This window comes from Panthera uncia (genome assembly GCF_023721935.1).
Source record: "Panthera uncia isolate 11264 chromosome A1 unlocalized genomic scaffold, Puncia_PCG_1.0 HiC_scaffold_17, whole genome shotgun sequence".
Taxonomy (NCBI): domain Eukaryota; kingdom Metazoa; phylum Chordata; class Mammalia; order Carnivora; family Felidae; genus Panthera; species Panthera uncia.
The window spans coordinates 16,408,344-16,435,484 of NW_026057577.1; the positions used below are offsets into that span (position 1 = coordinate 16,408,344).

At 37.9% G+C, this 27,141-nt stretch overlaps 1 long non-coding RNA gene and 1 pseudogene across 1 annotated transcript in view; one reads left to right on the top strand and one right to left on the bottom strand.

Moving 5' to 3' along the window:
• Positions 1 to 16,413: 16,413 nt before the first annotated feature.
• The window catches only part of LOC125935432 (uncharacterized), a 13,472-nt gene continuing 2,744 nt past the window's right edge, over positions 16,414 to 27,141 (bottom strand). The window contains exons 2-4 of the long non-coding RNA XR_007461671.1: positions 24,177 to 24,226; positions 17,318 to 17,381; positions 16,414 to 16,577 (exon numbers count right to left, since the gene is read on the bottom strand). This is a non-coding gene — a long non-coding RNA (uncharacterized LOC125935432). The remainder of the gene's footprint in view (positions 16,578 to 17,317; positions 17,382 to 24,176; positions 24,227 to 27,141) is intronic.
• Positions 24,570 to 25,237, top strand: LOC125935428 (vacuolar protein sorting-associated protein 29-like; annotated as a pseudogene).

Below are 27,141 nucleotides of genomic sequence, written 5' to 3' on the forward strand. Positions count from 1 at the left end.
GAACTCATACAACTCAAGAGCAAAGAACAAGTAATCTGATATTAAAATGTGGGCAAAGGATCTGAATAGACATTTTTTCAAAGAAGACATATAAAAGGCCAACTGGTACATGAAAAGATGCTCAATAGCACTAGTCATTGGGGAAATGTAAATTAAAAGTGCAACGAGATGTCATCTTATGTCTGTTAGAATGGGCATCAAAAAAAAAAAAAAAAGACAAAAGATAGAAATGCTGGCATGGATGTAAACAATAGGAAATCCTTGTGCCTTATCAGTGGGATTTTAAATTGGTGCAGCTACTGTGGAAAAGAGCATAGAGAATTCTCAAAAATGAAAAATAGAACCACCATATGGTCCAGGAATTACATTTCTGGGAATACGTTCAAATGTAATGAGAGTACTATTTCATAAAGATACCTGCACTCCATGATCATAACAGCATTATTTGCAATAATTAAAACACGGAAATAACCTAAGTGTCCACTGATGGATGAACGAATAAAAGAGTTGTTATGCAAACACACACAACGTATATACATACAGTGGAATTTTATTCACCCACAAAAAATGAGAAAATCATACCATTTGCAACAAGTGGATGGACCTTGAGGACAATATAATAAATGAAATAAGTCAGATAGTGAAAGACAAAAATTGTACAATGTCACTTATGAGGAATCCAAAACACTAAACTAATAGAAAAAGAGATCAGACTCATGTGTTATACAGAGGTGGGGTTAGGAGAAGAGAAAACTAAAGGAAGGTAGTCAAAAGGTGAAAGTTTCCAGTTATAAATAAATAAGTATATATAAATAAATATATACTAGGGGTATAATGTACAATGTGATGACTATAGCTAATGCTACTGCATGATGTATAGAAAAGTCATTAAAAGATTAAATTCTAAGTGATCTCACCACAAGGAGAAAATATATATTTTTTATTCTTTCTTCCAACACACACACACACACATACACACACACACACACACACACACACACACACACACAAATGGCCAACAAGCACATGAGAAGATACTCAATATCACTAATCATTAGGGAAACACAAATAAAACCAGGAGGTATCACATCACACCCTTTAGGATAGCTACTAACAAACAGAAAACCACAAACATTGGTGAGGACAAAGAGAAACTGGAACCCTCACATACTGTTGGTAGGAATGGAAAATGGCAGAGCAAGTGGGGGAAAATGATATAGCAGTTCCCCAAAAAATCAGAAACAGAATTACCGTATGATGCAGGAAATCTAGGTATTCACTCAAAAGAATGAAAAGCAGGGTCATGAAGAGATATTTGTACAACCATGTTCATAGCAGCCTTATTCACAATAGCTAAAACATGGAAGCGACCAAAATATCCATGGATGCATGAATGGATAAGTAAAATGTTGTATATACATGCAATGAAATATTATTCAGCCTTAAAAAGGAAGGAAATTCTGACACAGGCCTACAGCATTTGTAAATCTTGGGGACATTATTCAAAGTGAGGTAGGGCAGATAAAAGGATAGTTACTATATGATTCCACGTATATAAGGAATGTAGAGTGGTCAATTCATGGAGATAAGAGACCATAATGATGCGCTGGCAGTGTAGAGCCTGCTTGCGATTCTCTCTCTATCTCTCTGCCCCTCCCCCACTCATTCTCTCTCTCTCTCTCTCTCTCTCTCTCTCTCTCTCTCTCCCCCCCCCTCAAAATAAATAAATAAATAAACTTAAAAAACAAAAACAAAAACAAAACCAATGGGCCGAATAAAAACCGTGGTCTATAAAGATAAGACCATGTCCCCAGAGATAAGAATGGCTTTTACATTTTAAAGGCTTACAAGAAAAACAACAACAACAACAACAAACAAAGAATGTGTGACAGAAATTGCATGGCTTGCAAGTACGTGGCCTGCAAATCCTAAAATATTTACCATATGACCCTTTGAAGAAAAAGTTTGTCAACCAACCTCTGCTCTATAGAGTCTAGAACATAGGTGGAGCCCTAAATTTAGCTTTTACTTTCAAGGCAATTGCCTGACTTAACACCCGTGATTTATGTTTTGTTTTTTGTTTGTTTGCTTGTTTTTGTTTTCTTTTTTTTTTTTAATGGACTTTTAGAACCTTGAGGCAAAAAAAAAAAAAAAAAAAATCCAGATACTGTCCAAATTGTAAAGCATATTGGGAGAATGTCCAATCCAAAAGATAATATTATCAGAGTAAGGGAGTCCTGGAAACACAGGTGCATACACAGGGTGCCACAAAGAAAATGGTCTACCCCCAAAACGTCACTGACTAAAGAGGAATAAATCCCTCCGAAGGATTTGCAACCTTAATTCAGCTTTTATATGTTTGTAGCTTGAATCCATATAACCTGAAAGGCCTGAAAAATCTTACAGCGAGAAGTTAGTATGAAGTGGCCCTGTTTGGCAAGGAATATATTCCAATATCTTGGCAGAAGCAAACATAAGTATGCTCTACAAGGACCTCTTTTAATTGAAGAATCAGAGAATTCTCATGGATGGGCTCTGAATAAAAACGACCATACATTAAAAAAAAAAAAATCATAAAACACCTAGGCTTAATGAAGAAGATAGTAGCAAATGACTTATAAAAACTTAAAATACCAGCATTATGAAACAGAATATAAAGTAAGTATGCTTACTATGTTTTAATCCACAAAAAATATAAGAAGCATTATAGAGAGCCAGGAGCCATAAAAGTTAGCCCACCTTGGTGGTAACGGATCCATGGAAAGCACCCCAGGCATAGGTATCCAGAGCTTCTGGTGTCCGGGAGGTTTCCTCCTGTCCCTGGGGCACCTCTCCACTCAGCATAACTCTTGCCTCAGCACCCACAATAGATAAGAGATGCTATCATCTATTTCTTGCTGGTATGTGTGAGGTGCTTCTTGTTCCTAGATGGTATTACCTGCATATTTCCCACCTCCTTCTAGGAAAACCATTAGATATTCTAGAAGGAGGTGATCTGGTCTTGTGATGGTTGAGTACCTAGTGAGTTCTCTGTGTATTGTCTAGTAGGTACTGGAGTAGTTGTGTTGGCTGCGGACAGCTCTACTCTCTTATCACCCTCAGCCCCAAATCCCTGACCAATCTTGAAACAAATGATAGGAAGGTGGTTCTAGGGGTCTGTGGACATAAAGATCATCCACAATTCACTGTACAGGAAAGAAAAAGGACTCTAGATATAAAAAGCGGAAAGGGATTTATTATGAAAAATTAAGGATAAAAGAACAAAATCTAGTTTGTTTTTAGTCTAGACTTTGCAGAACTGGATAAGGGATTTTCCAAAAATCCGTTTTGAGGCTTCTACAGCAGGACTGGTCTAGACGGTTAAACCTGCCCCTATCAGGCCCCTGCCCAAAGACACTACAGCCCTAGGGCACATGGTCTCAACTCTTTAACGGACCCTTCACCTGCATTTACCATGAGATGCTCCCATAAGCAGATCACAACCTCAGGTGTACTTAAATACCTATAGAAACAGAAGAGATACAACTTCATTTTTTCCCATCCGTAGAAAAATTCTTATACCCAGCATTTTATATATTTTTTCTTAAATTTGACATTTATTCCTTCTATAAAAGGAAAACCGCACAACTAATAGATAGATAGCATCGTAGATACCAACCATAGATTTATATAATCAAGTAACCATATGTTCAAGAATTCTGCCCTGGGAGAAAACCAACCCAGAAGTGAAGCTTTAAATGTTGTTTTCCTTTTTTAAATTTCTATTTTTTAAATGGTAATAGTGTAAGTGGATTTGAATGCCAAGAAATGGATGTCTCTATAATTAATGAGAAAAGAATAACTTTCACATTGCATTGGCAGAGATGTTTATGCTAATTTTCAATAATTGAGGAAGTGTGGCTAATAAATAATATTCTAAATTTAAATATCATTTTTGTCAATAGGTTTTAACAATGATACTTACATTACCACAGGAATCATTCAGCAATGCAGTCTTAAATAGCATGCTACAATTAGCTTTTTGTTGCTGTTTCTCTTCGTCTTCCTCTTTGTTTTCTTAACACAAATTCCCAACTAGATATCTGTGACAGCAGAGTCATTACCTGAAAAAAATTCAACTCAGCAAAGAGAGAGTTTTTATATTGAGAAGTCAAATAATGAAACATTTGTCATTTCACTCAGACATGTCAGGGACACACCATTTGCCAGTCATTGTAGTAAGTGATGATAGTGTAGGAATGAGCCAGGCTCCTTTCTTTTTCTTAAAGAAATGGCAGCCCAGCACTCTCACTGGAAGATTCATAAACAAGTGAAATAGTAAGTCAAATAGATAGCCTTTAATTGCAACATGCACAGAGGAAGGGTAACAAACTCTGGCTTTCCAGTCTTGAAGAACAGAGAGAAATAATGGCATCCTGGTTTCAGATGTTAGCATTCTCAGCAAGTTAGTGGCTTGAGTGCCTCGGAGGGAAAATCTGGAACGGCTATTAGTACCACATCACAGCGAGAGGCACAGGGATTTGGTCTTAACTCCTGCCCCATGACAAAGGCTTACATGTTTGTAGATCTAGCCATAATTACCTCGTGTAGAAGCATAATCATTGTGGAAAGTCCAGTTCTACTATTAGTTGCCTCATACAAGGTCCAATAATGGATGAAGGTCAGAGACTGTCTTCTTTTGCCTCACTTTCTTTTATCTCTATCAAGACTGCATTACTAAACATCTACTCCTCAACACTTTCCTCTTTCATACTTATTTTGAATAAGAACTATTCAGACAAACAAGGTTGGGAAGGGCATCATCTTGGGTCCCCTAAGAAATAGATGCCAAGATAGAATTAGCAATGTAGGAGATTGAATGTAATGTCTATAAAAGATATAAGGGGAGGGAGAAAGAGTAGGCAGAGAGTGAGTTTAGACCATGATGCTGGTCTAAAAACTGCCAAACATTATTTTTTTAATTTTTGTAATGTTTATTTATTTTTGAGATAGAGAAAATATCTCAAAGCATGAGTGGGAGAAGGGCAGAGAGAGAGAGGGAGATACAGAATCCAAATCAGGCTCCAGGCTCTGAGCTGTCAGCCCAGAGCCTGACATGGGGCTCGAACCCATGAACCATGAGATTATGACCTGAGACGAAATCTCGAGTTGGACGCTTAACCGACTGAACCACCCAGGCACACGCCTGTCAAACATTTTTTAGAGTGAAAGTTCTCTAAGACCAGAAATAGAGCTTGACATTGAGAAAGTTTGTAATAAGCACTAGCTGAGTAACAGAATAAGCGAGGTTTTGGCAGGGAGGGAAAGTGGGAGAGAGAAGTAAATGCCAAAAAAATAAATAAGTAGCAATTAGTATTGATGCTGTCACAATGGTTGGGAGATGGCTGAAATAAAATTTACTGAATGACTCCTTCTGAAAGCAAGGCCTTGTGGTTTTTTAGGGAAATTAAAATTGGTCTCTACTGTTGCCAGAAGTTAGTAGTAAGCACTGGTTGATCATCTACTGAGTACACAATGTGAATGAAAGATCTGACCGCGTGAAAGATTCATTGAGGTAGGAGAATAATATACTTAGAATAATAAGGGTCCTGGGAAAGCAAGGGAGTAGAGTCATACTCTAATTGTCCTCTTAGTTAATGCTGTGCAGCAAAATAAAAAAACAAAAAACAAAAACAAAGACAAAAACAAAGAAAAACACCACTACTGTATAAAACATGTCCTTTTTATTTTCTTCATAGATTCTATAAGTTGGGGATTCAGGCAGAATACAATAGCAATGCTTTGTTTCATTCCATGATATCTAGAACTTCAAGTGGGCATTATTAGAATAATACTGAAGTTAGAATTCTCATGCATTTGCCTCTGTATCTCAGGATGTTCTTTTTAAGATAATGATTTTTGTGCCTATACTTATAGGGTCTACTGTTCACTACTTCCCACTTTGTTTTCTGATGTTGATTTCTTTCACTATTCAGGATCACTCTGAACAGCTATCTGCCCTTGACATGAATAAAATGACTCTTTCTGAATACCCAGTAGTCATAGTTGGGAATGCTTTAACGGGTAACCAAGTAAAAGGGCCATTAATATTTGCCCACATATACTGTGGCATTTTCAACACAAAATGTCATTATCGTTTAAGCCCCTATGACCTCTACCATTTCCATTTTTTTGCCAGTAATCTCTATGGATTAAATGGTCTTTCTACAGAAGCTGTATTAATTATCTCGAGTCATCTATTATGGCTCTAAGTGAAAGGGAAATATATATCTTCTCAGGAGCCTCTCAAGAATGTTTTGGTAATCCTTCTAAAGAACGCAATTTATAAAGGCACTGATTTATTTTTAATAGTCAAGTTCCATCCTTCTTTTGCCTTCTTTCAGCAAGATTGGGGAACCTGTTGCTTTTTAAACATGTCCTTGTTAATGTAATTTAAACACTGCAACTTTAGGAGCCTGTTGCTTTTTAAACATGTCCTTGTTAATGTAATTTAAACACTGCAACTTTAGGAGTTGGCATTTTTATTCTGGTTGTGAGTCTTTATTGCCAGAGCATAATATAGGTGAAGATGTCCACTGAAGGAATCAGGAAAGGCTGCTATTACTGTAGGTGAATTGTGAAAATATGCAAGACTAAGTAAAATGCGGTTCAATTTATACAGAGTTTGAAAGGATGGAAAAAAATAAAGTAGACCAATCTTTTTCAGGAGGGGCCGAGTAGATGCCATGTTCCTTCTCTCACAGAACTTAGAGTCTCCTATATTCCTCTGCCCTGCTACCCTTAGGATAATCAAGAAATTTTTATTTAAACATTAATAGGTGTCTTTTCATTAATTCAGATTTAATTAATGTCATCTTTCCGGCCCTGGCTCCAGAAGATCTTCCCACTGGCCTCTCCCCTTCCAAGAAATAGAGAATAACTATGCACTCATCACAGCTCTTTCTGTCTGTACTGGTAAAGAGAATATTAAGATCTAAGTATCTGCCTCAACGGAAGCCTCTATCAGTAAAACATGAACCCAAAAGAATCATTCTCCCTAATTTTTTCTATCTTTTTTCTATCTTATGACATACAAGCCATACTCTCTCTGATACACTGGCTACAAATGATAAGATCAGAAGGTGGTACCAAAATCAAGGGCAAAGAAGCCCAGGCTGGATGTGAAGAAGGCTGCCCGTCTCTGAAGTGACTTGGCCTACATTCTGCCCAATAGGGGTGCTGTATATGTAATGGTGATAAACTGACCCGATTCCTTGGGCTTATGACATAAAAATAAGCACCAGACCATCCCCATCAGTTTGTTTCTCTAAAAGCTATTGTACAGCTCAATGCTGGGAATGCTCAGTTCAGGAGTGGTTGTCAAAAAAGGGGGCTATAATTTGTATCATTTCTTGGTCCTTCATGGTCATTATTTAGCTTTGCAATAAATATTGTCTCAAAGGAATCCCAAATAAGATTCCCCCTCAAAACCCTTAAGAGCTTAACTAATGCAAAGTACTGACAAATTGATTAAACTTTTGTGATGAGTGTCCCAAAGACCACCCCAGGTTCAGTGATTCATCAGAAGGACTCACAAGCCTCAGCATGTACACAAGTATAATTTATTACAATAAAAGGATACAAAACCAAAGCATCGAAGAGGAAAGGCATATGGAGCAAAGATGGGAAGAAACTTCCCATCTCATGCTTCCAAGGGTCCTCTCCAGTTGGACTTACACAGGATATGCTTAATTCCTCCAGCATCCAATTGTGACAACATGCGTGAAGTGTCGTCATTAGATCTTCAGCATCTAAATTTTTATTAGGGGTAGGCCACACGGTCACATTCTACTTAGCACACACCAGGATTCTTGACTCCTAGAAGGAAAACAGTTCTTCAGCTTAAGCCACATTGATTGCGCAGTCTGGGCACAGGGAGCCACCTTTATTAGATACGGACCAGTGGGAATACTCCCCAAGTTCAAATGCCCAGATACAAGCCAAAGACCAACCTCGCAAGCCAAGTTTTCTAAGGATAGCAGTTTCACATCCCCCCCTTGCCAGGTATTTCTCTTCCCTAAGATAAATGACTTCAGATTATTTTACACTAACTTTGAGAAGCTATATTCACAAATTTCTAATGAGTTTTGTTGATTACATTTAGCTTTTCCTAAGTTAATGGGCATGACAATGCTTCATTTATGGAAAATTAATTGCCATGGGTACGAAGTTAATGTGTTTACGTTTTATTGCTTTATACTACTTGAAGTAATGCTGTAAATGACCTATTAACTGTCCAGATGTGAATAGGTCCTTTCATATGTTGGGGGAATTTACCTTTCATATGTTGGGGGAAAAAATTAAAAGAAGAGTGGAAGGTCGTTGAGGCTAGATTGAGATGCGACTACAATATTTTAAATTAAAAAGGGCATTGAGTTTTAGCCAATTGGGTATACTAGAAGTGACTACTTTTGATTCATCTCTATTAAAATGTAAGAAAAATCCTCTAGTGGCAAAATTCCAAGCAAACCCATTCAGGGAAATTAGTGATTCATATTAGCTATCTGGATTAACTGTGCTGCTTCCACCAGAAGACAATCAAGAACTAAACTATATTCTAAGGAAGAATTAAAAAAAAAAAATACTGTGCATTCGGATTGGAACAGATGTTATATTAGGAAATGCTGGATTATCCACTCAGCATAGAAAGTCTCGACATTCCCGTTTGGGAAGAGCCACAGCAGGATAGTTAGGAATTATGCTGTCATCCTGAAAAGGAAATCACAAAGCCAATGAACACCTTCGATTTGAGTTCAGGGCTTGGCCCTTTGTGGGTCTCACCTCCACCCTGGTCCTTCACAACAGAACCCGCTCCTCCACTATTTTATTGGTTAATTACTCTATCAATTACTTTTCTTAAGTTAGAATTTTTTGTTTGGGTCCAGTTGATGATTACAAACATAATTAACCCATTTTTAAGCCAACAAATTAAATGCTGTCTGAACAACAGCAAAGTATTCTATCACTTTCTAAATGAAGAGAAACCATCAGCAGAGGAAGTTTCTCACATTTTTCTTTTAGCTTGACCCTTAGTTTAGATGATGAGACACATTCATGACAACAATCATTTCAAGAGCAGCTGCTAACTAAATTTGGGTTTACACCCTCGAATTCTTCAGCTCACTAGCCAACATTCTCCCTAACAGGTTTATAGTTTTCATTAGCATCAGAAATGTGTACTCTAGAATAGTACACATGAGCAGGGTAAGAGACTTAATTTCATAAAAGGACTTTAAGCCGAGTGACAATGCCGAATAGCATTCACCAGGTACAAACAAAACAAAACAAAACAAAACAAAACAAAACAACTAACAAACAAACAAAAACAACCCTGACTTTAGATTTGTGTACCACCTCAGGACAGTGAGCACAATCCGAGATTATTTTTTAAACATTGAGCTAAACCACATACCAAAACAGTTTATCTTTTTAAATAGTAACTATATGAACCTAGATAATAAAAGCTACTATTTTTCATTTTGAATGATTTCCTTCAGAAAAAGAAAACAATGAAGTGACCTTAAAAGGTGGGCTAAAAAAACTCTCTAAGGTTACAACTTTAGTAGAATGATCTGAAACTTCACAAAACAAAATTTGACTAAAAAGCTAAGCGCCTTGAGTCACTCACATGGTTAACTGGAACATTCTCTGCCTCTCATTCACCCAAATTCACCCAAATTTCAAGTGCCACATTACAAAATCTGAAATCATGTTGAAATAACACACATTACCTAAATAAAGCTAGAACATGACTCTTCTTTTTCTGTCTGGGTAGAAAACTGGTAGAAAACTGTCTGGGGAACAAATGGCCATTAATCTCATCTTTTAGCTGAATACGATAAAACTTTGGACGAGGAAGAAAGATATGGCAAATATTCCACCATCACAGATTTTAGCGCTATTAATTGCTTTTTAGTTTGGGGAGCATACTAATCCACATCTCGGTTGTCCAACGACTCTAATAAATCCAGGTTCCAGGGCTCATATTCCAAGAGAGAATGAAAGTATCTTTCACATGCTCCAGCCCCCATTTCCTAAATCTTTCCCAGGAAAATACTCGAGCCCTCTAATTTATACAGTGGGAGCAATGAGTGCCAATTCTGGAAGGGTCCCGGTATCCATAGCCACTGTCCTCACCACCATAACTTGTGGCCGCCACCAAGTGTCACTGTGGACTGCTGCTTTACCCGGGCCCTGAGACTTCAGGTTCATACCTGAGAAGGGATTGAGAAGGGAAATCTCAATAAAGGAGAAAACAAAATGAAGTCAATGAGGAAGATAAATATGGTTTTGTAACAACTGCTGGAATGATTTGGGGAGTTAAATCCGTAATGGAAAATATAGTTTCCTAGAAAGAAATGATATTAGACATGTTCACAGGATGACTGTAGATATCAACACATCTTAGATTTCTCTGTTTTTTTACGTTAGATTGGAAGCCTTGGGACGTAGACATGAGGAAGGGAATCTGCAATGGTGCGATTCACTTCACAGGGGTTTTTTCTTCTAAGTCTACCCAGAGTAAAAAGTTTGAACTTAGGCAAACATTTCTCCCCAATTCATTTCAGTTATAACTCTTTCCCGATACTAAGATTATGCCTTGTGTCACTTATCTTAGACTTCAGATCAGTTTAACTATGGCTGTGTTATAATTTGCATCTTTAAAACTCCACCGTCTTTAATGACACAGAGGTAAAATCAGAATTGATTAATTTTTCTTTCTCCATGTTATTGCTGCATATTCAAATTTTTTTTTTTTTTTTGGTAAGCACATGATCAAATATATATTGTTTGCTTTGTTCTGAGCAGGTCTGTAAAACCCGTTAAATTATCCTTGTATAATTTTTTGAAAACTTAGCTTAATCTTGGCTTTCTTCTTTCAGACAATTATTGCTTTTATATGATGCTATTCTTCTTGGCTTTGATTACGTGTTCCTCCTTCCAATTTGTCTATATCTTACTTCAGTTGTAAGTGACCAGAGAGTTCCTGCAGATACTGCAGGTTCTTTAGATGTCTCATGATATGTTAATCATCAAAATACATTTTCCATGTGTCATTAAAATATAGAAACTTTTTCTTCAAGCTAACCTTCTCTTGGAATTTCTGGTCTGAACATCAACCTTTTATGGGATAAACACTTCCTGAAATCTCCTTTTGGACGTCCAAGATATATGTATTTTCTAATGTATGTATACGTATTTTGTTCCAAGCTTCTGATTTCCTAGTAATTCACCAATCAGGTAGACTTTTATTTCTAATATTTATTTATTTATTCATTTTGAGAGGGGGGAGGGGCAGAGAGACAGAGAGAGACACACAGAGAGAGAGAGAGAGAGAGAGAGAGAGAGAGAGGGAATCTCAGGCAGGCTCCATGCTCAGTGTGGAGCCCAATGCTGAGCTCAATCCTACGACTGTGAGATCATGACCTGAGCTGAAATCAAGTGTTGGACGCTCAACTGACTGAGCCACCCAGGCTCCCCATGGACTTTTTGTATTAATTTAAACTATATACAGAGTCCAACTTTCCCCCTATTGCATCCCTAAAATATCCATGTAGCTCCTAAGATCCTGACTGCATGCCGAGCTCTACACCATGATCAAGTGTTCTGTGCAAAGCACCCTGCAAGTGACTCAGATATATGCCATCTATTAGAAGCAATGAAATAGAAAAAAATATTAAAATAATCACTTTTTTCATTTGAGACTGCAATTCTTTCCCACCCACATGAAAATATATTTCCTTGGCTACATTTTCCTGGGAATGGATACAAGGGGATATATTACATTAAATCATTCTGCATAACTTGATTCCCACATGATAGATTTTTAGTGCTATGATTTTTGCCTAGTTCTGGGTCAAATATCTTCCCTAGCAAACTCCCCAGTTTGAATTCCAAGAATGGCTCAGTTTGAACTCTTTTTCCACAGAGGTTTTTGATTTTCCCATTTATTTCCTTTCTCATTATACTGTATCAGAAACTCCTTTAAGAGAATTAAACTTTGATTAAGAACCAGGTCAGATTGGGGCACCTGGGTGGCTCAGTTGGCTAAGCATGTGACTTTGGCTCAGGTCATGACCTCACAGTTCATGGGTTCAAGCTGCATGTCAGGCTCTGTGCTGACAGCTCAGAGCCTGGAGCCTGCTTCAGATTCTGTGTCTCCCTCTGTCTCTGTCCTTGCACTCTCTCTCTGTCTTTCAAAAATAAATAAACGTTAAAAAAAAGAACCAGATCAGATTACATTCTGCTGCAACCTTGGTAGTCTCTTTCTATCATTCCATCAACAAACATGAAATGATTATCTATTGAAACAGTACCTGTTATAGCTACTGGCATTACAACTTAAAATAGAACAAAACAAATCCCCATCCTCAAAAATCTTATTCTTTAGTAGGTAAGAACACAATAAATAAGATTAAAAAAAATAAACATGTATGTTAGAAGGTAATGAGTGCTCTGAAGAAAAATAAAGCAACAGGAGGAATATAAAGTTGAACACATGTGCAGTTTGTGATGGAGTGGGTAGGTCTGGTTTCACTCAGATGGGGCCATGTGAGTAAAGATGTGATGGAAGTGAAGGAGAAATTCAAGTGAACGTCCGGGAAATGAATGTTTCAGATAGAGGGAAGGACAAGTATCAAAACGTTGGTTTGGGAATCTGATTGAAATGACTGAGGAATAGCAAGGAGGCTGGTGAAGAGTGAACTCAGATGATAGGTCAAAGAACAATCGTGTGGAGCCTCTCTGTGATTTGTAAGGATATTAGTCTCATGATGTGGGAAGCCCTTGTTGGACTTGATGGTCATGATATTATACCATCTAATTTTACTTTTTAAACAATATTACTCTGGGGGCTCTATTACAAATAGACCAAAGGAAGGCAAAGGGGAAAATGAGAAAAACAACAGTAGTAGCTTGGGGCAATGCATTAGTTATAGAAGTTGGGAGACATGGTCAGATTTGGAACATATTTTAAGGCAGAGTGACAGATTTTGATGACAGATAGAACATGGGTTATGATAATTTAAGTGAAAAGGATGCCTCCAAAAGTTTTAGCCAATGCAAATGGAAGAGGAAGTTGCCCATGATTGAGGAATAGAGTTTTGTGGGTGGTGCTAGAGGAGGAGAGACTTTTTAGTGTCAAGTTTGAGATGCCCATGAGACAACTAGCAGGACATATTTGTGAAGTCAATTGGACATATTTCTAGAGTTGGGAAGGGAGGTAGATTGTAGAAATACACGTTGGATCAATTAGCTTCTAGATGGATATTAAAAGTCTTAAGGCTTTATGAAACTCCCCAAGAAGTGAATTGTGAAGAAAACTAAAGGAAAAAAAAAAAATGACTGTATGCTGGGACACTCCAACATTAAGAGACCAGGGAGACAGGGAGATAAGAAAAAATAGATAAAGCAGAAAGAAAATAATGGCCTGAGAGGTAAGAAGAGAAACAGAGAGTATGGTATCCTCTAAGACAAGTAAAGAAACTGTTTGAAGGAGAAGGTAGTGATCAAAATGTTACAGATAGTTACGTTACTTTTCTAACCTGTCAAAAGTTTAGTCAGGCTGAGGGAAACAGTTAAGCTTATCTTGATCACATTAAAGGCCAACATGAATGAGCGACCATGAATTGAAGGTTAGATCTGTCAGTCCAGTTATGTATTTTTCTCATGCTGCAACCCTATGGGTTGTCAGAGAGTTTGATTTAACTAGAACTGTGGTTTCACTGAGTATAATTAAACAACAGAAGGACAAAAGAGTTAAGGACGCATGCCAAGAGGTGACGAAAATGAAGGGCCATGAAACTTAAGGACATACAATTGAGGGGAAAGGAGAGCACATAGGGACAAAAGGGACAACGAAATATTAGGAAGCTCATTGGTCTGAAGATGCTGATAGGCTTAAAGGATTATGTGGATGGGGGAAATAGAGGGTGTGAGTGGAAAAGAGAGACAGTGGTGGTCAGAGGTATGGTCCTTGAAACTGACAAGATCTGGAGGGTAACACAGGACAAGGGGTGGAGAGAGAGAGTGCAAGACAAGATCAGTGGAAGCAAGGAGGCTTGAACGGATAAAACATATGAATATTTAATCAAGAATAGTGTCAAGACTGACACTAGGAAAAAGGACAGTAAGCTGAAACTTAAAATCTTTAAGGAATAAGAAACAGTGACCTGGGGGCAAGATGGATCATAAATTAAATTTAAAATAGAGGCAATTCTTTTTTGCTAGAGCCCAGAGCTTCACCATACAATGGAATGAGTAGTTGCTAAAATGTAAAACATCAGTCCCTCGAGTAAATTCGTTAAACAAAATACTTTAAGAAAATATATCAAGATGTTTATTTCTTTGGATAAAAGATTGTGAGTGACTTTAATTTTCTTCTTTGTTCCTTTATGTATTTTCTTAACCACAAAGGAGAACAAAATACTTTCCTAATCAGGAAATAGTAAGTGAGGAAGGAAAGAAAGCAAATAATTACATTTTCTAATATGTCATTGTGACTAAATCAAGTTACTTTGTGATCACTAACTTGGTAAATTATTGTTCCTCCCTTCGAAAAATAAACAAATTATTCAATACCAGTTTCCATTTTATAAATATTTCCACTTATTATTTCCCATGATCTCAAGAGGAAATTAAGCCTGGCATACTTTGGAGCTGTGGTTAGGGCCTGATGCTATTCCCCTGAAAGTCTTATTTAAAATACTTCTGCTATAGCCAAACTGAAAAAAATTCCTTCCTGAGAGTCAATTTTGAGGCCAATATATACATATTTTAAAACTTGGGAAACCATATGGTATTTCAATTTCCAAGAAACTTTGACAGTAAGCTTACTCTCCGTGAACCCAAATCACAGAATTCCAGCTTCCCTGCCTGGCCTACATTACTGGCCTTTACAATTAAACCTCAAGCCAATGGCTAACTGCTCCTTTTGAGAAGGATCCACAGTCTGGCTTTCTAAAACCATTTTCCTTTAACTTTTTGTTTAGTAAGTTTCTTTAGGCAAGTTCTTTGTCATATATCTCACAGTTGTGGTTCATAAGCAAGAGTTAAAATAATATAAGCAGCTAGGAGCCTTTTTTATATTTATTCTCAACCTGATAACATAATTGGGAGCCATTCTTTAAAACAGTGATATGGCAATAATAATGTTCATCCATTTTCACTTGGTGTCAGACACTCCCCACAAAAATTAATTAAATGCTTCCATGAACTCCGACTGCCACATTTTCTTTAGGGTCCTAATTAAAAAGCCATTATTAAAAAACCCCAATGCATTAAGCTTTCAACCTGGCAGTGAAATACTGACAAGTTTTTTTATGAAAGACTTACAGATGAGCCAGCGAGTCAACCCCGTCAGCACATGTTCCAAAATGAGTTCATTCTGCCCTTGCTTCTGCTCCCGACGAAGTCATCTCTTTACAAGCGTTACATTTCATCTCTCTGAATTTGCTAGAGGTTCTTCAAAGAGTTTTTGCAAGCGTTTAGTCAATGTATTGGCAAAGCTTCGGTAAGGTCAACGAGGGAAGTAAGACTTGAATATCCGAATTTTAGATCTAAAATATTCCTTGTTTTACATACTGACATTAAATGAATGCAATGTAAAAAGTCAGCAAGGTGTGTCCTCTGTACTTACAAAGCCTGCTCAAAATTATGTTTCCTGACGGTACTTTCTTACCTCTTGATTGGTATTACTCTGGACAATATAACTGGTATTGCTTTGCAAAAGCTTGCTTCTCCTCAGCAGTAACTTCTAGAGTATCAAGTCTGTAAAGCTAAGCTAAAAATCCAGATTTTGTAATAAGACTTTGCTACAAATAACTGGAAGCTTCCAGGAAGTGTATGTGTGTGTGTGTGTGTGTGTGTGTATTATATACTTTTTTTAAGATTTAAAAAATTTTTTTTAATGTTTTAATTTTTATTTTTGAGACAGAGAGAGACAGAGCATGAGCCAGGGAGGGGCAGAGAGCGAGGGAGACACAGAATCGGAAGCAGGCTCCAGGCTCCGAGCTGTCAGTACAGAGTCCCACGCGGGGCTCGAATTCATGGACTGTGAGATCATGACCTGTGCTTAAGTCAGACACTTAACCGACTGAGCCACCCAGGTGCCCCTATATTATAAAAAGTTTTATTGTAACATGACAAAACTTGCCTACGTGGCATCATTTTTGTAAACATAATTGAAACTTGAAACAATACATTTGTAGTGTCCCCTAGTGTACCTTGAGCCATATTTCTCATTCATGATTTGCAAATCAAGAATACAAAGCCTAAACATAGTTATGTGAAAATGGTAATTAAAGACAATTAAAATTTTTAATTTTAGTTTTAATTAAAATTTTAATTAAAATGAATCTTATTAATTTTAATAAAAAATTAAAGATAATCCTTTACTTACTCATGCAGAGTAGAGAAACACCTATTTTTTTTTTTTCTTTCCAGTGGGGAGGGCTGTGTCACAGTTTAAAAAACAAGACGTCATGCAATCCCAGAACTCTAAGCGCCACTCTTTGCAAGAAGTGTAGACTTGAATTATCCTTTGTTTGGGAAAAAAATAAAAGTAATAATAAAAGAGTTTGTCTGGAAGGTGAGCAGATTTGCAACTATTTGGACCCTATAACCTTGACATATTTCTTGTATGGCTCTTTTCCTCCCTGTATCTGTATAGTACTGTTTGTTTTTGGGGGGTCATATGTATAGATTCTTGACCAAGGGGATCATGAGCAGAGACACAAAAGGCCACAGGAAAGTCCTGCTAACCTCATCTTCTACCCAAGAATATGTTGTTCTGCCCTGGTGCTACATCAAATGTGATTGTATTTAAGGATGAATGATTCAGACCACAGTAGATGTTCTGATATCAAATGACTATGCTGACAGCATAAGACCAGACCACTTCCCTGTGGGTATGAGCAAGATTTTAACTAAGGAGAGTGGATATTCTGACTACAGGTCATTCAATGACAAAAGATGAAAAACAAAGATGTAAGCCATTCAACTCCCAACAAAACTGCCAAAGAAGCTGTTCCCAGAATGCCAGGCGGGGTTTCCGAATAGAGGTGAATAAAATGCCCGTGAGGGGTAAACTTGGTTTTGTCAAGCAGAGTCAGGCTAGCACCTGCGCTGAAGAGCATCCTGGGAAGCCTTCTGACATCGAATCGCAGCTGGTGGCATCTGCATACAGTCACATTCAGGAACCATCCTAATTTATTTGCATCAGACTTCCCTTCCCTTATTCCCAATCCCTCTGTGTTCTGATTACAATTTACGACCTTACCTCCATTTTCACAGGAGAGAGGATGAGCAGGTTGAGGACTTTGCCTTGAGATGGCAGCAGGCAACTTGCGAAGGGAAAAGAGACCATTGGAAGTATCAGCATTAATCCACAACACGACATGTGCCTAATGTGGCCAGTGACTACCAGGACTATACTGGGAGGCACAAAGAATTCTTAGGAAACCCACTACAATACTGAAGGATAAAAACCTGCTAAAAGACTAGACATCATGCATCCAGGAATGAATAAGCACATCAGCCCTTTTGATTTGGATATACATTCAGTATAACATTTGCAATTGTATATTTTTATTGAAGTTTCAACCTACTGAATGGGAGAAGACACTTGCAATGATATAGCTAATAAGGGATTAATATCCAAAACACATAAAGAACTTAACACAACTCAACACCAAAAAACTCCCCAAATAATCCAGTTAAAATGGGCAGAGGATGCGAATAGACATTTTTCCAAGGAAAACATACAGATGGCAAACAGATACATGAAAAGATGCTCAATATAACCAATTATCAAGGAAATGCAAATTGAAAACACCATGAGTATCACCTCACACCCATCAGAATGATTAAAATCAGAAGCACAAGAAACAACAAGTATTGGTGAGGATGTGGAGGAGAAGGAACCCTCATGCGCTGTTGGTGGGAATGCAAACTGGGGCAGTCACTGTGGAAAACTGTACAGAGGTTCCTCAAAAAATTAAATATATAAATACCATATGACTCAGTAACTCCACTACCGAGATGTACCCAAAGAAAACAAAAAAGCAAAATCAAAAAGCTATATGCACCTCTGTTTATCACAGCATTATTTACAATAAGCCAAGATATGGAAGCAACGTAAATGACCATGAATAGATTGAGAAATGGAGAAATGGATATTATTCACAGGTAAGGGAATATTACCCAGCCATAAAAAGAATGAAGGGGCACCTGGGTGGCTCTCGGTGTCAGTTGGGCATCTGACTTCAGCTTAGGTCATGATCTAGCAGTTTGTGAGTTCAAGCCCCACATCGGGCTCCATGCTGAGGGCTTGAACAGAGCCTAGAGGCTGCTTTGGATTCTGGGTCTCCCTCTCTCTCTGCTCCTCCCCCACTTGTGCTCTGTCTCTCTCTCTCTCAAAATTAAATAAACATTAAAAAATTAAAAAAAAAGAATGAAATCTTGCCATTTGCAATAACATGGATGGATCTAGAGGGTATAATGCTAAGCAAAAAGCCAGTCAGAGAAAGGCAAATACCATATGGTTTCACTCATATGTGGAATTTAAGAAACAAAACAAAGAAACAAAAAAATAAAGAAACCAACATAAAACCACATTCTTAAGCAAAGAGAACAGACTGGTGGTTACCATAAGGGAGGTAGGTGGGAGGAATGGGTGAAATACATAAAGGGGATTAAGAGTATGCCTATTTTGATGAGCATTGATTAATAAACATATAGACCTGTTGACTCATTATACTGTATACCTGAAGTTAATATAACAGTGTATGTTAATTAGACTTAAAAATTGTATTGAGGTTTTATTTATTGGCTTTCATTTCTTATGCTTACATAGTAGACCTGAGACTGCCGTATTTGGGAAAGTCTACTTGCAAGATTGGCCCTGGGCTGCCATGTGGAGAGCATGGGCCACAGAAGCACTGTTTTGATGCCCAGGTAGTAAATGTGATACAGAGTTTTGAAACAGACATTATTCTCAGTCTGAATCCAATTCAAAGTGTATCCAAACCAATTAAAACAGTAGGGAAAATGGCACCACCTTGGCATTCTAGGTTGGCATCCTAACTCTTCATTAATTCATTCATTTTTCATTTAACAAGTGTTTACTCAGCCGCTCCAGGGTCAGGTACTATTGCTGGCACTGAGTATAGAATAGTGAACAAGACAGTCTTTTCTAATAAAAGTTACACAATTAAAAAAAAAAACAAAAAAACTAAAGAGGGGTTCCTGGGTGGCTCAGTCAGTTGAGTGTCTGACTCTTGATTTTGGCTCAGGTCATGATCTCACTGTTGTGGGACTGAGCCCCGAATTGGGCTCTGCACTGACAGCATGGAGCCTGCTTAAAACAAAAACAAAAACAAAGCACCTAAAGAAAACCATGTCTGGTAGCAATAAAAGCTATGAAAAGAACTCAAATAAAGTAAGAGAATCGAGTAAGGAAGAGATGGGTTCTCAGGGCATCATCTGGCAAGGAAGTGGTTCTCACTAAGGGCATCTCTAACAGCGGCAGCTTCCTTTCAGTTCTCGGTAGACACTGAACATCTGTCAGGGAACCAGGCAAAAAGAAAAAAAAGAGTAAGACAGGACAGATATGCACATGCAGGATATGCAGGCAAACCCAGACACAACTGGGAGACCCCAGAGGGACACTACTGTCCCGGGTTATGCACATGGGCGTCAGAGCCATTAAAACTTAAGTTATTATCTGTTCGTATGACCTCACTGTGCCCAGGACCTGCTAAGATGCAGGAGTTTTCAGATGATACAATTAACGGCACAAATAGAAATGGAGTGACTCAGACAGACAACTGGAAGCCTGCACCTGGAGCTAAGGTCAGAGATCATATCTGAAGATACATATTTGGGTGTCACAGAAAGAGTGGTTAAACAGTGATAATAGTATAACAAGACAAGCAAGAGTCCAAGGTGGAATCTTGAGGAATTTTCACATTTAGGTTCAAGGGGATGAAATAACAGAGAGGAGATATTCATGTAAAGAGAATCAAAATAGAGAAAGAGCAAAACTAAAAAAAATAAATAAATCATAGTATTCCAACAAAAAGGCAGAAGGGTATTTGGTAGTGACAAATTCTATGAAGATAAGAATAAATGCTGAGGAATAAAAAAGAGCATCATCAATGTGATGAAATGAAGCTAAATTGTACAGTGTTATAAAGGAATTCAGATGAAATAGTTTTAGATCAGGTACCTCAGACACTGAACCAAGAAGGGAAAGACAGAGCTAGGAAGGTGCTAATAGATGTGTCTGTCACCAAGGTGGCAATTAAATAAGCCCTTATTAATTTTTAAATAAATAAGTATAGAAATAAAAGGGTAACAGTAAGTGTATAAGAGTTTGACTTTTTTTTTTTTTAAGAGAGAGAGCACAAGTGGGGGAGAGGGGCAGAGGGAGAGAATCTTTTTTTTTTTTTTCTTTGAGAGAGAGAAACAGAGTGTGAGCTGGGGAGGGGCAGAGAGAGAGAGAGGGAGACACAGAATGTGAAGCAGCCTCCAGGCTCTGAGCTGTCACCACAGAGCCTGATGTGGGACTCAAACCCATGAACCATGAGACCATGACCCGAGCCGAAGTCGGACACTTAGCCAACTGAGCCACCCAGATGCCCTGTAGAAAGAGAGAGAGAGAGAATCTTAAGCAGGTTCCATGCTCAGTGCAGAGCCCTACATGGGGCTTGACCCCAAGACCCTGGGATCCTAACCTGAGCTGAAATCAAAAGTCCAACACCAAATGGACTGAGCCACTCCAGCACTCCTGACTTTGTGTTTTATTGTTAATGAGAAAAGCAGAAGGGAAGAAGCCTATGAAAAGACAGAAACTGAAGTTACTGAAGACAGGAGGGATGATTATGAAAGCATGACACAGAGAGCAACAAGGAAGTAGACCTAGAACATGGAGAGGCATGTACTTCCTCTGAAGCAATGAGATAGATAGAACTCTTCTGATGCTTCAAGGCGAAGATTAAGTTATATGCAAGAGTTAGCGCTTGATAGCTGCAGTCCCTTTGAGAGGCTGGAGGCAAGGTAACTAGCAAAAACTGCAGGGGATAGAGTGAAATGATCTAGAAAGGACTCAAAACTTCCAGAAATTTTGCCTTTAAAATGTTAGCCCTTCCAAAGCAGCCACATTCTAAATGAAGACCTATCCTACCTCTCTTCCTCAAACTCCCACCCAAACATGTGACTGAAAGACTGGAGAATCAAAAGCAAGGAGAGAAAAATTTGCAGATTTATATGAGGCTGACCGTGCACGGGAAAAGGTACCTGATCACAAGCTTTGCAGGTGCAGGTGAAATTTACCTACTGATGGTGACACACTGGAGACCTCTGATGGGTTCCTAACTTCAGGTTCCCACCCAGAGAATGTTACGAAGATTGACAGGTGTTCAGGCATTCATCAGTGTTTTTTGGTCTTTTTTTTTTAAATTAAAGTATAGTTGGGGTGCCTGGGTGGCTAGGTTGGTTAAGTGTCCGACTCTTGATCTCAGCTCAGGTCATGTTCTCACACTGGGTGAGTTTGAGCCACACATCGGACTCTGTGCTGATGGTGGAGAGCCAGCTTGGGATTTTCTCTCTCCCTCTCTTTCTGTTCCTCCTACTCTTGTGCTCTCTCTTTCTTTCTCAAAAATAAGTAAACTTAAAAAAATTAATAGAAAAAATTAAAGTATAGTTGATACACAATATTAGTTTCAAGCATACAGTATAGTGGTTGGACCACTCTGTGCGTTAGACTAGGTTCACCAGGAGAGGAACCACATCTGTCACCAAACAATACTGTTGTTATACTGTTGGCCACATTCCCTATGCTGTACCTTTACAAACTCGTACAACATGGCCCTGCACAAAGTCTAGTGAGGGTGATAAAAGCAACCTTGTTAAAAAGCACAATGTTGGGGTGCCTGGGTGGCTCAATAAGTTAGGCATCCGACTTTGGCTCAGGTCATGATCTTGTGGTTCATGAGTTCAAGCCCCACATCAGGCTCTGTATTCACAGCTTAGAGCCTGGAGCCTGCTTCAGATTCTGTGTCTCCCTCTCTCTCTCTGCCCCTTCCCTGTCATCTCGATCTCTCTCTCTCTCTCTCCCTCTCAAAAATAAACACTAACTAAAAAAAAAAAAATAAAAATAAAAGTGAATGAAGCTAAACTCACTGAGGCAACCAGAAAAGAAAAATGAAATGTAGCAACCTAGCAATTTCTGAGTCAGTTCAAGAATCCCTGAAGTTCTTACATGATGGAGAATATTACCTGGGATGACCTCATGTAGACTGAGAAAAACTTCAAGATCAGAAGTTTCTTGTGGCCATGACTAAAGTTGATACAAGGTAGCTTATATTTTATTTTTTCTACATGAACAATCTTATGTCTGTACTATATAGCATTTTAAACAGGATCTGGCTAGCTAAAAACAAAAACTAAGTATGAGGCAAGGAACTAATCAGAGCTCTCACTTCTATTTAAGAAATTAAATAACAGGGGCATCTGGGCAGCTCAGTCAGTTAAGCAGCCGACTTCAGCTCAGGTCATGATCTCCCGGTTTGTGAGTTCGAGCCCTGCATAGGGCTCTGTGCTGATAATGCAAGTCCTCCTTGGGATTCTCTCTCTCTCCCTCTCTCTTTGCCCCTCCCCCACTTGTACTCTCTTAAATAAACTTAAAAAAAATTAAATGACATATACGAAGGAAATCCAGTGGCCATTAGTTTTGCCCTCATATTTTGGTCTCCACCATCAAAATCAACATCTAATTCCATTTCCTGTTGATTGTTGTTATAAATCGAGTACAGAGATAAATAAAATATGTTTCTTAACAAAGCAAGATAAGAATCATAAATTTCAAGTAATACCTGCCAGGTAAGTGAGTTCAGCATTTTAGTAGGCAAAGGGCAGAGAAATGTGTGTCTCTCTCTCTGCGTGCAATCATGGATTGACCTGGTAATAGCCTTTCTAATTAATTTATGATGCTTGATTTCATTTCATTCAGGGTGTGAGTCACACACAAGCTCTGATTTCTCACCACTTTTGATATAATTATAACCTAAAAATCTTAAAAGGAACTTTCATTTTTTAAGAAAATGTACTGAGAAATCATTTGGAAGAAGAACCTCATATTAATTGTCATTTTTTGAAAATTACATTAGTATTGTGGTAGTTTTAGGAAGATAGAACCATTATTTAAAAAAAATTTTTTTTAAGGTTTATTTTTGAGAGAGAAAGAGAGAGAGTGCAATGGGGGAGGGGCAGAGAGCAAGAGAGAGGGAGACACAGAATTTGACAGAGACTCCAGGCTCTGAGCTGTCAGCACAGAGCCCATCGTGGGGCTTGAACTGTGAGATCATGACATGAGTCAAAGTCTGACGCTTAGCCAACTGAGCCACCCATGCACACCAGAACCTTTAATTCTTAAGCTTATATAACTCACTAGCGGCTTTTAAAAGATAGCTAAGATTTAAATTATTTGTTTCTGAGAGGTGTTCTTTTTATATCACAATAAGACAATTTCCCTTGGTTGCCAGGAAGTTTTTCTAAGGTTGATCAACTATAGTTATCTTTTTGAAATCATTATGTCATGGTCAACTAATTAATGTTACAATATAACATATTTCATAAGCTAATGGCAACTTTGTGAATGGAAAGAAACTGTCCATGTTGTACACAAGTTTTTGAAAATCCTTCTGTAATTAATCATCACCAGCTCCTCTGCACTGCGAAATGGACTATTTTGGCTTCCCAAATAATTGCAATTTATAACTAAAGAAAGAGCTCCAAAGAACCTGGGGTACTAATGGGAACTATCCTCCTTTACAAACTGATTAAAACTATAGCTGCAGATGAAAACTGGTACAAGCAAGCCAAATATATCTTACCTGGCAGTTGCTGGTAGAATTTCTATTTTATAACCAGTGTTTGGTTATCATCACCTGAAAAAGTATGTTTTATGTTTGGGAGGATTTCTTGAAGCTCTAAGATTGCCCATTATATGTAGTGTTTATTCCACAAGTTTCTGAAGCTCCAGATGTTGAAAGTACATTCCAATTATCCGAATATTTGTAAATATTTAATCTACACTCAAACACCCCTCTGTGGCTTATCACTAGTGAGTAACTTACCTCATCTCATCAAGTCCTTTGTTAGAAAGCGTCCCACAGGTAGCCGAGTACTGCAAAGACCAACCAATAAAAATTAAAAAAGAAAAAAAGGAAAGGAATTCTACAGTAAATTTGCAAATATCTTCAGAGATTGCATAAAATTTGTATTGGAGAATGACTTGAATCATATCAAAACTCTTCATAGATAAGGATCTAATCAAATTATACCAGTTAACTGAAAAGGGGTCAGTAAGAATGGTGGAAGGAAAGGTGTTTCCAGAAACAATGACTGGAATATCAAAGGATCCATAGCAACCTTGAAAACAATTTGTAAAATTTTTGGATTTTTTTTTTTTTTTTTTTGCAAAATACTCTCTTAAGGTCACATGGCAAAGGTCAACAGTAAAACACAGGAATTAGTAATGTGTTGTCTTACACATTTGTCAGCAAAATTACCCTCAAAGTCCATCCTAAAAACTAGGTCACAGAGGAAGAAGGTGGTGGTGATTGCCAAGACTGGGCTGAGCCCAGTGACAGGACCACAGTGTATTAGGAGACTTTACATCCCACACTGGTGCAACAGGTTGCCAGCTACATTCAAGAAACTGGTGGTGCCAGGAAAGATTCAGCCCCTTCTCTGTACGGGACACCTTTGGAGCAAAGAGAGTTATGACTATCTCAAAACTCAGATCAGTGAGGTTCGTATTGTGAGAGGAGATGTTCGTGGGACTCTGAATTATCCAGACCAGAAAGGGCTGACTGATAGGCAGTTTAGAATTGGCTGGTTCCCTGGGCATCAAGTTATTCCTTGGGGAGGCACAGCCAGCTTAGCCCCGTTGCAGAGTGTGTCTGATGTGGACATTCTTATCTCAGGACACACACACAAATTTGAAGCATTCGAGCATGAAAATAAATTTTATGTTAACCCAGGTCCTGCCACTGGAGCACATAATGCCTTGGAAACAAACATGATTCCTTCATTCATGTTGATGGATATCCAGCCTTCCACAGCTGTCACTTATGTGTAGCAGCTAATTGGAGATGATGTGAAAGTAGCATGAATTGAATACAAAAAATCTTAAAGCCAGGCCTGTCTTGCCATGCTTTTTTTTTCATTCCCCTGTTCAAATAATTAAACACTAATGAGCCATAAAAAAAAAAAAATAGGACATCTATCTTTTCAAATTAGTGTTTTGTTTTCTTTGGGCAAATACCCAGTAGTGGAATTATTGGTTCATATGTTATTTCTATTTGTAATTATCAAATATTTAAGAGGACAAATTTTTGGTATACACACAATAAATAAATTTGCTTTATTTTTCCACATAGAATTTAAATTAAATGTTTTCTATTGGTCATGATGACATTTTTATTTCTATTTTTGATGGATTCTGTTTGTGACTGTACCAGGTAACAATTATTCTTAGGGAACAAGGGATTCCTTTATGTCAATTACCTTTACCAGATAAATCAAAACCTCTGGTTCTTTCTTTTTTTTTTTTTTTTTTTTTTTTTTTTTTTAAGAGAGAGAGACAGAGAAGGAGAGGGCAACACAGAATCCAAAGCAGGTTCCAGGCTCTGAGCTGTCAGCACACAGCCCGACGTGGGGTTAGAACTCTCAAGCTGTGAGACCATGACCTGAGCCGAAGTGCACGCTTAACCGACTCAGCCACCCAGGCACCCCCCTTTCTTTTTTTTTTTAATGTCAGATAAGGCACAGACAACCAGATGTTTAGTTTGCCCACATGTCTGTCTTTAACGCAGTTCATGGGAAATTTAAGTTGGGCAGGGTTTCTACCTATCACACGTTATGTAAATTCAGTGTGGCTACAGAAGGACAAGAACTACTATCAGTTTAGCTTAAGTATATTTGTGTATTGCGACTGAGACAGAACTTTGCTTTAAATATATGGTATTTGTGTGAGTGCAAGGGTGTGTGTGTGTGTGTGTGTGTGTGTGTACGTGTATATAAATAGTAAAGAAATTTAGATGTGTAGTAGATTAATAGGAGTCTGAATAGAAAGGAAAATATTAAGCATGAGGATTTTTATAGAACTCAGAAATGCACTGCCTTTCCTATTTTGTCAGTTGATTTCTATTGTTGTTGTCATGTGTCCTAGAGAAAAATCATTACTTGATAAATCCGCCAAAATTGGATGAATACGACAGGAAGGATTACTATTTTCCAGATTATATATTTTATAATTGATCTAAAACTTCTTTTTTTTTAATTTGGGGAATTTTTATTAATTTACACAGCCTGTACATGTGCATCCTTTCTTAATTTACTAGTTTATCAATTTTCTTAGAAGAATCAATACCCAAAGTACCAGTAAAATGTAAATTCTGATAAACAGGTTCTAACATAAAAGCTGAACAGTGTTAGTCACCCGTCAAAAAGGGATACTCTTGTCTCTGAGACAAGGTCTCTCTGTTTCCTGAAACAAATTCCTGAAAATCGGCATCTCACAGACATGCTTCTGTTTTCTTTAATTTCAGCTGCAGGCAGTAGCCATTTTAGAAAACATAACAAGACCCAGAATTTCTGATTTCCTGCCAATTTAGCTAGCTAATAGACAAAATTTCTTATTGCTGATTGCACTAAACCTGAACTCTTCCTCTCCAGGATTTTGGCAAAACGGCTTTCTGAAAATTCTGGTGGAAATATGTAATCAGAGCTCTCTTATCAGTAAAAGAAACAAGTGCACTGAGTTTCATGGGCACTGAATGAACCAGACTTGACGGCCATGTTCAAAAGTCAAAAGCTTGTTTGAAGGGGCACTGTACACGGTAAAGAAATGTTTCTTTAATCACCTGACTAAATGGTCAAGGAAAAGATCAGTGGGACTGATTGAGAAGCTTCATTTGTGCTTCAATTTGGGGATTTATTGTACTTCAAAAATTGGCCTAGGTTTTAAGTTGTTTGGATGATTGTGAAATAAAATATATATATATATATATATATATATATATATATATATATATA